General features: G+C 46.2%; 1 pseudogene; it reads left to right on the top strand.

Moving 5' to 3' along the window:
- The first annotated feature begins 348 nt into the window (after positions 1-348).
- Positions 349-1,682, top strand: LOC112582219 (annotated as a pseudogene).
- The last annotated feature ends 10,517 nt before the right edge of the window (positions 1,683-12,199 follow it).

The raw sequence follows: 12,199 nt of genomic DNA on the forward strand, positions 1-12,199 counted from the left end.
ACATACACATAGCAAAGTTGGCACTCTTGAACATTGGCCTTTTGGAGCATCCAGGTGAAGGGATCGGTGGTGAGTCTTTAATTGAGGATAGCCTCAGGTGTCAGCATATATCAGTCCAGCTCAATACAGCAGATACCCTTTGAGGTCTTCTGTGTTTTAGGCATTCTTCTAACCATTTGAGTAGAGCACAAAACAAAACAGATACAAATCACTTGAGCTGACATCCTAGTGGAGTGAGAGGGAAGCCATAAACAAAATAAATCATTAAGATTAAAAGATAGCTTTCTCACAACAGTTTTGCCACCAGGACACAGATGTTGTGAAAACCACTGCTAAACCTAAGCAAAAATGGGAAAGGAGAAGACCCACATCAACATCGTTGTCATTGGGCACGCGGAAAGTCTACCACTACTGGCCATTTGATCTACAAATGTGGTAGGATCAACAAGAGAACCATTGAAGAGTTTGAGAAGGAGGCTGCCGAGATGGGAAAGGGCTCCTTCAAGCATGCCTGGGTCTTGGACAAACTGAAAGCTGAACATGAGTGTGGTATCACCATTGATATCTCCTTGTGGGAATTCAAGACCAGTAAGGGCTATGTGACCATCACTGATGTCCCAGGACACAGAGACTTCATCCAAAACATGATTACAGGCACGTCCCAGGCTGCCTGTGCTGTTCTGATGACTGCTGCTGGTGGTGGCGAATTTGAAGCGGGTATCTCCAAGAATGGGCAGATCCACCAGCATGCCCTTCTGGCTTACACTCTGGGTGTGAAAAACTAATTGTTGGAACTAACAAAATAGATTCCACTGAGCCACCCTACAGCTGGAGGAGAAATGAGGAAATTGTTGAGGAAGTCAGCACCTACATTAAGAAAATTGGCTACAACCCTGACACAGTAGCATTTGTGCCAGTTTCTGACTGGAATGGCGACAAGATGCTAGAGCCTTGATTCAAGGGATGGAAAGTCACCAGTAAAGATGACAATGCCAGTGGAACCACACTGCTTGAAGCTCTGGATTGCATCCTGCCACCAACTCACCTGACAAACTCTTGTGTTTGATTCCCCCAGGACATCTACAGAATGGTGGTACTGATACTGTCACTGTGGATCAAGTGGAGACTGGTGTTCTCAAACCTGGCATGGTGGTCACCTTGGTCCATTCAGCGTAACAACTGAAGTCTATTGAAATGCACCATGAAGCACTGAGTAAAGGCCTTCCTGGGGACAATGTGGGCTTCAGTGTCAAGAACGTGTCTGTCAAAGATGTTTGTCATAGCAATGTGGCTGGTGACAGCAAAAATGACCCACTGATGTAAGAAGTTGGCTTCACAGCTCAGGTGATTATCTTGAACCATCCATCCCAAATCAGTGCTGGATATGCACCTGTGCTGGACTGTCAACCAGCTCACATTGCTTGCAATTTTGCTGAGCTGAACGAGAAGACTGATCCTCATTCTGAAGATGGCCCCAAAACTCTTGATGCCGCCAATCATTGACATGGGTCCTGGCAAGCCCATCTGTTGGGAGCTTCTCTGAGTATCCTCCTCTGGGCCATTATGCTGTTCGTGACATGAGACAGGTGATTGCCGTGGGTGTCATCAAAGCAGTGAACAAGAAGGCAGCTAAAGCTTGCAAGGTCACCGAGTCTGCCAAACAGGCTCAGAAGACTAGATGAATATTATCACTAACACCTGCCAACCCAGCCTTAGTGGTGGAAGAAGGGTCTCAGAACTGTTTGCCTCAATTGGCCATGGAAGGTTAATGTAAACCACTGGGTAATTATAACAATGCATCACAAAACCTTCAGAAGGTGAGGTGAATGTTTTGTGGACCATGTGTTTTGTGTGTGGCAGTTTTAAGTCATTAGTTTTTAAAGTCAGAACTTTTCAATAGAAACACTTTGACCAAAAATCTGTCACAGACTTTGAGACCCATTAAAAACAATGGTTGAAAAACTTGTGTCTCCTTTTGGTCAACACTGTAACTCCCTATAGTACTACTTAGGCAAGATTTGCCCATAATCTATCTCTGGTTAAACAAAAGAATTTTATACTTTAGGGTTGGAGCTTCAGGTTTCTCAACCTTGTATAAGGAGAACTCATCTCTTTAAGTAGGTCTTAAAAAGTGTTGGTGTGACAATTCATAGGTTAGGATAGATGAGTAAAGAGTTACTATGTTTTATATGGAAGCAAGTTTGTAAGAAGGTCAAATTTTATATCACGAAAGCTCATGTTGCATATAAAATCTTTTATGGTTATGTAAATATCGAGTAAATCAGTTACATCAAATTTGAGTTTCCTGGTTTTGAGAATGTGCATTCCATTTATGATATTTAAGTAATTAATCTCAAATGTGAGGCTTAAAGAGAATTGAGCACCACCCTGCTAGAATTATTTGTATCTAGAGTCTAGTAAGAATAAAAGATTCTAGGAGCTAAAAAATAAAAAAGATATTAGATGAAAGTGCTATAGAGGAAAGAAAATGTTTAGCTCTCTAGACATAAAAAATGGTACCTTCATAAAGCCCTTGAGGATCCATGCCAGGTTGGTCAGAGAGTGTTATGCTTCTTATAATGAGACAATGAAGAGAACTATAAATGTGAGAAGTGTACATCTGCTGAGACCTATGCTTTGCATTTTGTAAAGAAAATAACATTTGGATGACTTCTGAACTATATGTTGATCCATCAGAAAGGATCACTATATCATTTCCAAGAAGTCAGCATAAACCTCATGGCACAGCTCGTCTCTTATTCAAAACTACTTGCAGTGAAAAAGCAAATGGATTTAAATAGGGCTCTTGAAATGAGATGTTCTTAAAAGAAGGATGTCAAAAAGAGGACAGGACTAGGAAAATCTAGGCCATCGCTTGCATATAGAAATATAAAGTAAACAACAATATACAGACCAAAGTATCTTGATAAGCACTCCAAAAACAGTTACAGCAACAAGGTAAACCTCCTCAGAAAAGATCCCACTAAAGATGATAGGAAAGTCGTGGCATTTTGTCTTACACTTGCGTAACCACCTTCCCAACAGAGTGAACCATGATCAGGAGGTAGTCTCCTAAATTCTCGCTAAAAGATAACAAGGCATATGAAGACACAGGGATACCTGGCCCATTCAAGGGAATAACAAACATATCCGGTAACTCACCATGAAAACTACGTGCATACGTCTTACTTGACAAAGAATTCAAAGCTATCATCTTACATGCTGGATGAGCTAAAGAGGGAACACATATAGTAGGTTACAATAAATCAGGGCACTAGAATTGCTAGTGCTGCTTGCCAAGTTATGCCTTTGTCTGTCCACTGGATCAGTTGGCAAGTGGCAGCGTCACAGCCAGGGGTCCCCTTTCAAAAACTCTCCTGAAATGAAAGAGGGAGAGAGGAAGCCTCAGCACCTTGCCCTTGGGCCTGGGATCTGTCATCTGTGGTAACATTGACACCCATCTCTGTACCCCTTGTGGCCTCCCACCACTTGCCCTACCTATATTTGGCCAGACCAGTTTCATATCAGGAAAGCCTTTGGCACCTCCAGGAAGACTTCTCTCAGCCCAGACTTGCAAAACATGCAACTCCTGTTGGGCGGGAGGCTTTGGACTCCCTGCTGGAAGAAATAAAAGGATACTGCTCACCATTGTCCTAGATCAGAGATACGTGCGTGTGTGCTCAGTCACTAAGTCGTGTCTGACTCTTTGTGACCCAACGGACTGTAGCCTGGGTGTTCCAGAACCAATAAGGCATACTTCCTGCCCCAGAGGTGAGAGTCTGGGTGGGACAGTCATGCAAATTAACTTACCAGAAGTGACAGTTCAGTTGTGCAAAATGCTGTGATGGAGAAAAGTCCCTGGCATGTTTGTGTGCACAGCAGAGAGGGGACAGGAGACCAAGGGCTGGGGTGATCGTGGAACAAGAAAGGGTTCCTTACGGAGGTAGGAATATCAAAGACTAGAAAGACAAGTGCAAGATCAAAACAGGAAATAGTGGTTTCAGAGGAGAGCTGTAAGTGCAAAGGCCTTGAGGGCAGGACTGAAACTGTGTGTGTGTGTGTGTGTGTGTGTGTGTGTGAATGGGGAGGCTGACTGAAGGCAAATTTGAGACATACTGTAGAGAGAGATGAGGCTGTAGGAGAAAAACAGAATTCAGATGTTCAGGTGGAAGGTCTGGGGGATGAGAGACAAATACCTGGATGAAAAGGGGCTCTTAACAAATCATCTCATTTGGGGTATGGGGGATCCAGAACAAAGTCTCCACTCCACTGGTCTGGAATGTGTCTTGAGCTGCTGTCCTGTACAGATGTCTATCCTGTATAAATGGGGCCCTCTAAATGCACCATCTCTAGGGAATAATGAGAATGGCAAGGTGATTCCCACCTCAGCTGTTCCTCAGAAGCCAGTGACCAGGGACTTTCCTCTGTGGCCTGAGGGAGCCAGAGACCAGTGCATAGTGAGAGTGTTGATATGAGTTTATGCAGTCTACCACAAGAAAAACATAAGGAAGTTTTGCATGTTTAGTAGACATGACATCAGGGAAAAGAGGCAGAATTGCAAAGACAGGACCTTGAAAACGGGCAACTGAGAAAAAGGAATGGAATGAGGGAGGGAGGGAGAAACGAGAGTATTTGTCCCTTTGTGTCCCTTGATATTGCTTCAGAATTGCATCCAACTGGGCCTGCCTCCCTCACATCAGAAGTTTTATAAAAGTGTCTGTTCAGATAAGCCTCCCTTCCTGGAGAACAAATGCTTCTGTACTACTTGATAGGGAAATGCTTTTCCCTGGACTGGTTTTTTGAGTACTGGACCCTCCAGGATCACTGGGGAGCTTCTGCGAGGTGGGTGCAGGGACTCACATCAACTATGTCAATACTCACGACTGCCATTCCCTGAGGGCCTAGTATGTATCAGACATCCTGTCGTGTGAGTTACAAATAAACTGGCAGTTGTCTTTCCAATGGTCTTGTAAGCTGAGTATCAGTTAAGTGTTACAGAAGAGCAAAACTGAGCCAGAGACTTCAAGGGATTTGCCCAAGGTGACACAGAGGATTAGTGCCAAAGCGGGACAAGTCCCCGAGGTGTGGGCACATCCTTCACCACCCTGGCCCCTGAGAAGCTCTCCCAGGCTGGGGCAGGCCTCTGCCTCCTGCCCCGAGCCCCTAGAGGTTCCTGCTCTCTTCGTTATTCCTGACTACTGCATAACAAGTTACCTCCAAACATGGTGGCCTAAAATGATACCATTATTTGCTCCAGCGTTTGTGCAGCAGGGACCCAGGTATGCTTTAACCAGGTCCTCCTTTTTCCATCTCTCACAAGGCCATGATCAAGGTGTTAGTTCAACTGTGGTCTCGTCTGAGGGTGTGACTGGGGGAGGGTCGACTTCCAAGTTCACTCATATGGCTATTGGTCGGATCCAGGTCCTTGTGTGTTATTGGACTTGGGGCCTCAGCTCCTCTCTGGTCTGTCGTTGGCCAGAGACTATAATCAGATCCTTGCTATGTGGCCCTCTTCATCAGAGCAAGAATGCAAAATGCAAACTGAATCAGAGAGAGAGAGGGAGAGGGAGAGAAAGAATGAGTGCCAATAAGACAGAAGTCACAGTCTTGGTATAATCTAACCTCAGAAATGACATGTCACCACGTTTGCCAAATTCTGTTGATTAGAAGCAAGTTACTAAGTCCAGTCCACACTCAAAGGGAAGGATTATACAGGGCAGGAGTGCCAGGATGCAAGGGTCTGCAAAGCCATTTTAGAAGGCTGTCTACCACACTTGCTCTCTGTATCCACCTCAGTATAGAGAGCAACTGCAGGTATCAGCGGCTTTGATGTGGAAAATGGTTGATGGGTCACCTTGGAGAGTGCTGTGCGGTCTGGTGATCCTAGCTGGCTCCCAGTAGACCCATTGGATGAGCCTCATCAGGACTCAGATCTGCAGTCTTGCCTTCCTCCCCATCCCCATCAGTCATACCTGGTCGTTGAGCCTAGGGGGTGTGATAGCAGCTGACTAGGGACCCGCCCTCTGTGTGAATGGAACACTCCTATCACTTGAGCAAAGCTGGGACTCAAGGTGGTGCTCTTGGCCTCTCTTGGTAAAGCAAACGGAGAGCTCAGCTCTACCACTGAGACAGGGCCCACTTCAAGAGAAGAAATTTATAGATGGGAGAGGGCTGAGTGCTGGGTTATCTGGAAAAGCTGCTGAGATGTTCTTGTTTTTGCTCTCTGACTTCGGATTCAGGGTTGTAGAATCCTCCAAGTTCACCAGGAGGCATCAGGGGACCATTTCCAAGGCGATATGGAGTGACCCATAGCGGAGGCAGAATGGCTGTGAAGCTGCATAAAGACATAGGGTTATTCAAACGCCCGGGAGGGGGACCTACTTTAGGGAGGACATGAGTGAGTGTGAGTGAGGGATGTATGTTCAAGATATTCAATTCAAAACTAGAGAGAGTTGTAAAGCACTTATGGCAAAGTGTTATTAAATAGGGGTGCTAGCTGTTGTACTAGTCTCTCTGTGTTTCTGCACATTTGAAATATTATAATAGAAAATACTCCAAAAAGTGGAAAACAGCTGAGGAGAAACTCTCAGAGCTCCTGCATCCCACATTTCCTTGATGTGGCTCAGAGCCAAGCACAGCAAGTCGAAGGGGCCTGGAGGGCTTGGGAGTTTCCAAGGAAACAAATGGTTCTCTTAGGCCATGGCAGTATGGAAGCCTTAGGGCTGGACTTCCCTAGCAGAGACTAAGCCAGGAGCAGAACAGTCCCAGAAGAGCCCAGGCTCTTCTCAGTTCTGGGAAGCACTCACCAAACACAGCTCTTCCCCTACTGCTGTTTTCCTGCAACACATACCAAGAGCAGCTTACAAAAGGACATGGCATCATATTATGTGATCAAACAACCTGAGGTTATAGATGAGATCATGTGCTGGAGGGATTCTTTCTAAAGGTGGCGTGGGGGTCTTTGGGATCAGTGGCTCTAATGTCTCTAAAAGCTTTGAGTTCTGTGACATCTTCTATCCTTTAGTCCCAGCCACCCTGTCCATTTACTCAGGATCCTTGTGGTCCCACCATGCCCCCACCCCCACCCCAATGGCTATCACTCAGTCACACCCAACAGCCGCCCTTTTTGAAATGTTTGAAACTAGTAGAACGATTACTGTCCATCAAACACATTCCTATCCCAACAGTGACTGAGAAATAAGCAGTTCTGCTCTAGGTACAGGAGTACTGACTCTTATGGCTAAGCAATGGGCTAGCTCCCTCCTCCAACATGTCCCCCCAACCCCCACCCACAGAGGCAAGCCATAACCACAAGAGGTGGATATCGATGTGCAAAGGGACAATAAATATCATGGAGCCAAAAGAATCAAGAGTGCCCAGTGACAGAGAAACCGGGAAGATGGGGCAAGTGGTAGCTTGATCACCATGCATGGGTCTGTGTCTCTGTGTCCTGAGGTCTCAGCTTCCCAGTGTCTGATATCCTCCCCTACAAAGGAAAGCAGAGTGACAGCTGAACCCTTGGGAACCCTGGGGGAAGTCAGGCCTGGCCTGGGGGCTCTCTGGGCCAAGCAGGAGGGGAAGCATGTTGGCTTGGTTGTGAGCAGTGAGAGAGGCAGAGGCTGGCTCTGAGCCTCTCACCTGAAGGACTTGGTGAAACAGGCCAGGGCTCTCTGGAACTGGCTCCTCTAGCAGGCTCCCTAGGTAAACCTGTGCCTAGGTTTGGAAGGATTCTCCACTGTGCTGACAAAACGCCTTTAGCTGAGCCAGTCCTGTTCTAGAAAAGAGAGAAAAGACATCCTGGCCAGCACTAACATTCATTCCTTCTTTCAGCAGGCGTTTGTTGAGGGCCTACTGCGTGCACACCAGGGTCACTTCTAGGCACTGGGGTACAAGAGTGAACTCTAGAGACCTAGATCCCAGTCTTCCTGGAGCTGATGATCCAGGGTGCTGGAGAAAACTCACAGTCACCAGGTTGGATGCCAGTGAAGTTCACATTTTCTGTGACGTGCAGTAGGCATGTCATGTCTGAAAGGGCTTATTGTCAGAGGCCAACAGAGCTCTTCATCATTTTGCTGGGTGGAAAGAGGCTAAGGGCCTGTCCCCTCCTTGAAATCCCATCCCTGCCTCCCTGGCCTGGATTTCCACTACCGGACCCTGGAGAGAAGTACACTGTGTTCAAGCAGTTGATACATTTTCCTGCACTCCTCCTAGTACTGAGAGGCATCATTGACTAATAACATTATTTCCCTTTCTTCTCCCTCACCCTCCCTTAAACCCACTCTAATCAGGCTTCCAGCCCCACCATTCCACTTTAACATAGATGCCTGCATAACTAATTGAAAGTTATGGCCCTCATTTTTTTTCTTACTCTATATATGAATATATAAGCCTGAAGACTTATAGAAAGACTAACTTGCACATTGTTTATTTTAATTCAAATCCAGGTAATTGTTGATCATACTTCCCTTCACCAGACCCATCCTCGTATGGAGAAACTCAGTTTGTAAATGAGAAGGCACTGCCAAATCCCTGAAACTGCCCTTGAATTTGCAGAGAGTAGAGCCACAGCTTTCCTGGGGATGCACAATCAAACTCCAGATTTCTCTCCCCCGAGGTAGTGGAAGCCAAGGTAGAGCAGTTGAGGGAAGCACCGATCTAGAAACTGGTGTTTCTCAGGCTGCTTGCTCAGGGAAGGCTCAGGATCAGCCCTTGGCACCCTCACAAGGTCCAGACCTTGAGGATGCCCAAGGGTGTGTCCAGGGCTTGAAATAGGTTTTGTAGAACACTGTGATGGATCTTATGGCGGTGACACCTGAGCCCCTAGGGCTCTGGTCTAGGAAGCATCAGTTGTCCCAGTCTTTCAATTTCTCGTCTGTGGCAGGAGGAAGAAGGAAAATGCGGAGATGCATAGAAGGGCCGAGAGATTATGGTTGATCAGTCCCTGCTAAAGGGCTCTTCAAACAATCTGCACCAATTCACACACCCAACATCAGTGTATGTGACACTTTTGATATCATTGATTTTTATCAATTTGCAGTTTGAATAGTATAACCCCATTGTTATTTTGTTTCCATTATTTCTTGTGGTGTTGAGCTCCTATTTCTTTTATATTGACATTTGTATTTCTGTCATCAACTTCTTCAGGTTCTCTGCTAACTTTCCTATTGTTATTTGTTTGTGGGTATGTGTTTCTTGAATTGTTTCAGCAGAGTTCTCTGTATAATGTAACTATGATTCTTTAGTGTGTTATAACTGAAGAATGCGTCTACTCCCAGCCTCTCACTTCTCTTTTCATTTTGTTTCCTGTGTCTTCTCACATGGCTTTTCATTTGGGGTATACACACTGGCTGCTTTATTTAGTCCTCACCATAGCCATGCAAGGTTGGTAAGACTCACCCCAATCGTCAATAACTGAAAACAAGTCCTTGAGAAGGTGCAGTGATTTGCTCCCTCGTGCCAACCTGAGATCCTCACCTATGTGTGTGCAAGAATCAAAAGCTGTGTAATGAGTTGGGCCCATGACAGGTTGTCAGCCAACACTAAAGCCCCTTCATATCTGCGTCCTCCCAGGCATAGAAGGAATAAAGCACATAGCAAAACCAGAGCCTTTTACCCATAGAGGCGCATGCCTACTTTTTAACCTTCGAGACAAGGTATCTCAGAAGAATGGGACATGATAACAGGCCCGCTGAACAGAAGGCGATATGGGGGCCAGGACCAGACCCATCCCTGACTGTGACTTTGGTGAAGTAACTGATTCTCTCCTGGTCACTTCTCTAAAACCAAAATGATAGTTCTGGCCCTTATTTCATAGAGTTGGGTTGAGGGGAGATCTTGGACCTTAGCTGGGTTAAAAGGGAAGGAGATGTACTATATCTCCAGCAATCGTTTCGGCAGCCCATAGCTCTCCTCATTGCAAGCTCTCAGCTATTGCGTGTATTCATGATTTTCATGCAGATGGCTGCTGGGACAGGTTGGGGGCGAGGAATGGGGGGTACAAATGAGATCCAAAGCCTGCCTGACCTCAAAGAAACTGCTCTGTGGGCTCTGGGCCTGGTTCAACACCTGCTGCTCTGTGGAAAGGGCATCCCACTTAATCCTCACAGCCTCTCTGTGAGACAGAAGCTGTTGTTCCAGTAAGTCCCTGGACTCATCTTCCCCCCACCCCAAAGTCCCTCTCAACCCTCTAGGAATGCTGTGGATACTGACGAGGTAAATCCAACAGCACTGGGAGATATTAGAAAGCAGTGAGAGTGGTACAAGTCCAACACAGTTCAGTCAATGGCAGAAGAAACAGAGCTGCTTTTAGCCCATTGCAATGGATGGTAACTGTTACAATTGTTACAACTCTTCATTATTAAATGCCCACTGGTGATCCTATGCCTGGTAGTGTTACCGCTGAGTCTGAACCCCACCTTCACACCATACCCCAAAACATAACACACTTCTTATGTGCAGTATCATGTATGTAGAAAAATAAAGGAGTGAAACAGCATATGTATCCACTCCCAAGTGGCATGGAATGTTGTTGATTTCCTCTGTCATTGCAAGCATATTTAAGGTAGCTTTCCACCATCCCATCAGCTCTGTGAATTTTAGTAAGAGTCTAAGTCTAGACCTGATGTCTTCAGCCTCTCCCTTGTGATCCCTAGCTTTGGTGAATGGCAACCCCAGGCCACAGGTCACTCAAGCTGGAGACCGGGGTATCAGCCTTGGCCCCTCTTTGTCCCTCCACTCTGGTGCACCTAAGACTATCTGTCCTGTGTAAAACATATCTCAAATCATGTCACTTCCCTCCACTCCCTTGTCCACTACTTTCAGCACACATTTAAATCCAACAAGTGAGTAGGGGCAATTTCTCTGTCTGCCTGTCTTTTGTCTGTGGTTGAGACCAGGAGTGTCTGAGGATGGGCAGTGAAGAACAAAATCGACTGGCAGGGTTGTGGGTATAAGTAAATCCCACCTTGGCCCCCGCTGGCAGGATGTCAGTACATTTCCTCACACCAGAGTCACAGAAAAAGAGAGTCCCTCTTTATGCTTGGTGCAGGAAGGATGGGCCAGCCTTTTGTGGTTGTGGTCCTCAAGAGTGTGCTCTCAGGGAGGTGGGAGGGGGCTTCAGGATGGAGGGGACACATGTAAACCTATGGCCAATCCATGTTGATGTATGGCAAAAAACGATCACAATATTCTGAAGTAATTATCTTCCAATTAAAGTAAATTAATCAATTTAAAAAAAGAAAAAGAGTGTGCTCTCCATTGAATGATTGAACTCCCTACCTTGGGAGACTGAGGACCGCACACTTGGGGGTCTCAGTGGGATGCAGCTTTCCCCATACTGTAAGAAAACAGAAATTAATATGATTTGATGGGGACCACAATGAGGTCCTCCCTCTTATTATTCTGCGCTTGAAAGGCCCACCATTAGACTCCAAATTTTGCACAAGATCTGTGGTTTTCAGAGCACTCTGAGGTGTGCCTCAGAGGTCTGTGGAAGTGCCTCAGAGAGCAACAGGTAAAGGGTACAGCAGAGGTTGTTTCTTTTTCCATTGGATTACCACCATCATTCTATTAAGATAAATAATCCCCCAGTGTGGTGTGGTGTGGTGTGGTACGGTATGAGATTGGACCTTGAGTAGTGGCAACTGTCTCCAGGTGATCCAGTCACCTAGGAATGCTGACCCTCTAGTGTTTTAGCTTTGTTGGGTGTAGGACAGCACGTACAGAATCGCTGTCCCTAAGAGGATGAACCGTGATACAGAGCAGACTGGCAACCCAGGGCTCCTAGCTGGGGACAGTGGCACCTAGACTGCATTGCTGTAACAGAAGGGCCTTTGCCCCAGATCGGCCAGGGACAGAATTCTGACTCTGCCCCTTGCTGGTGATGTGATCTCAGAATGGACTTCACACAACTCCCCTTGTTTTGGAAGACCGGAGAATAAACTGAATACATAGGAAGCCCCTGTAATGCAGCAGGCTGTGTAATGTTTGGCAGAGCTGAAGAAGAATGCTGCCCCCTTCCTAAGGTTGACCAGGATTCACTGGGATATAGCACCAGAGGGAAGAGGGTGGATGGGTAGAAAAAAGATGAAAAAGAAAAAACTCAAAGAAACCATGCTTAATCTTGTGCTCACTCATAGGCTCCAATGGTCATCTGTTCACCATAAGAGCCAGGAGATCCTGCTGACCCCACACTGTCTCT

Source organism: Bubalus bubalis, chromosome X, assembly GCF_019923935.1.
Source record: "Bubalus bubalis isolate 160015118507 breed Murrah chromosome X, NDDB_SH_1, whole genome shotgun sequence".
NCBI lineage: Eukaryota > Metazoa > Chordata > Mammalia > Artiodactyla > Bovidae > Bubalus > Bubalus bubalis.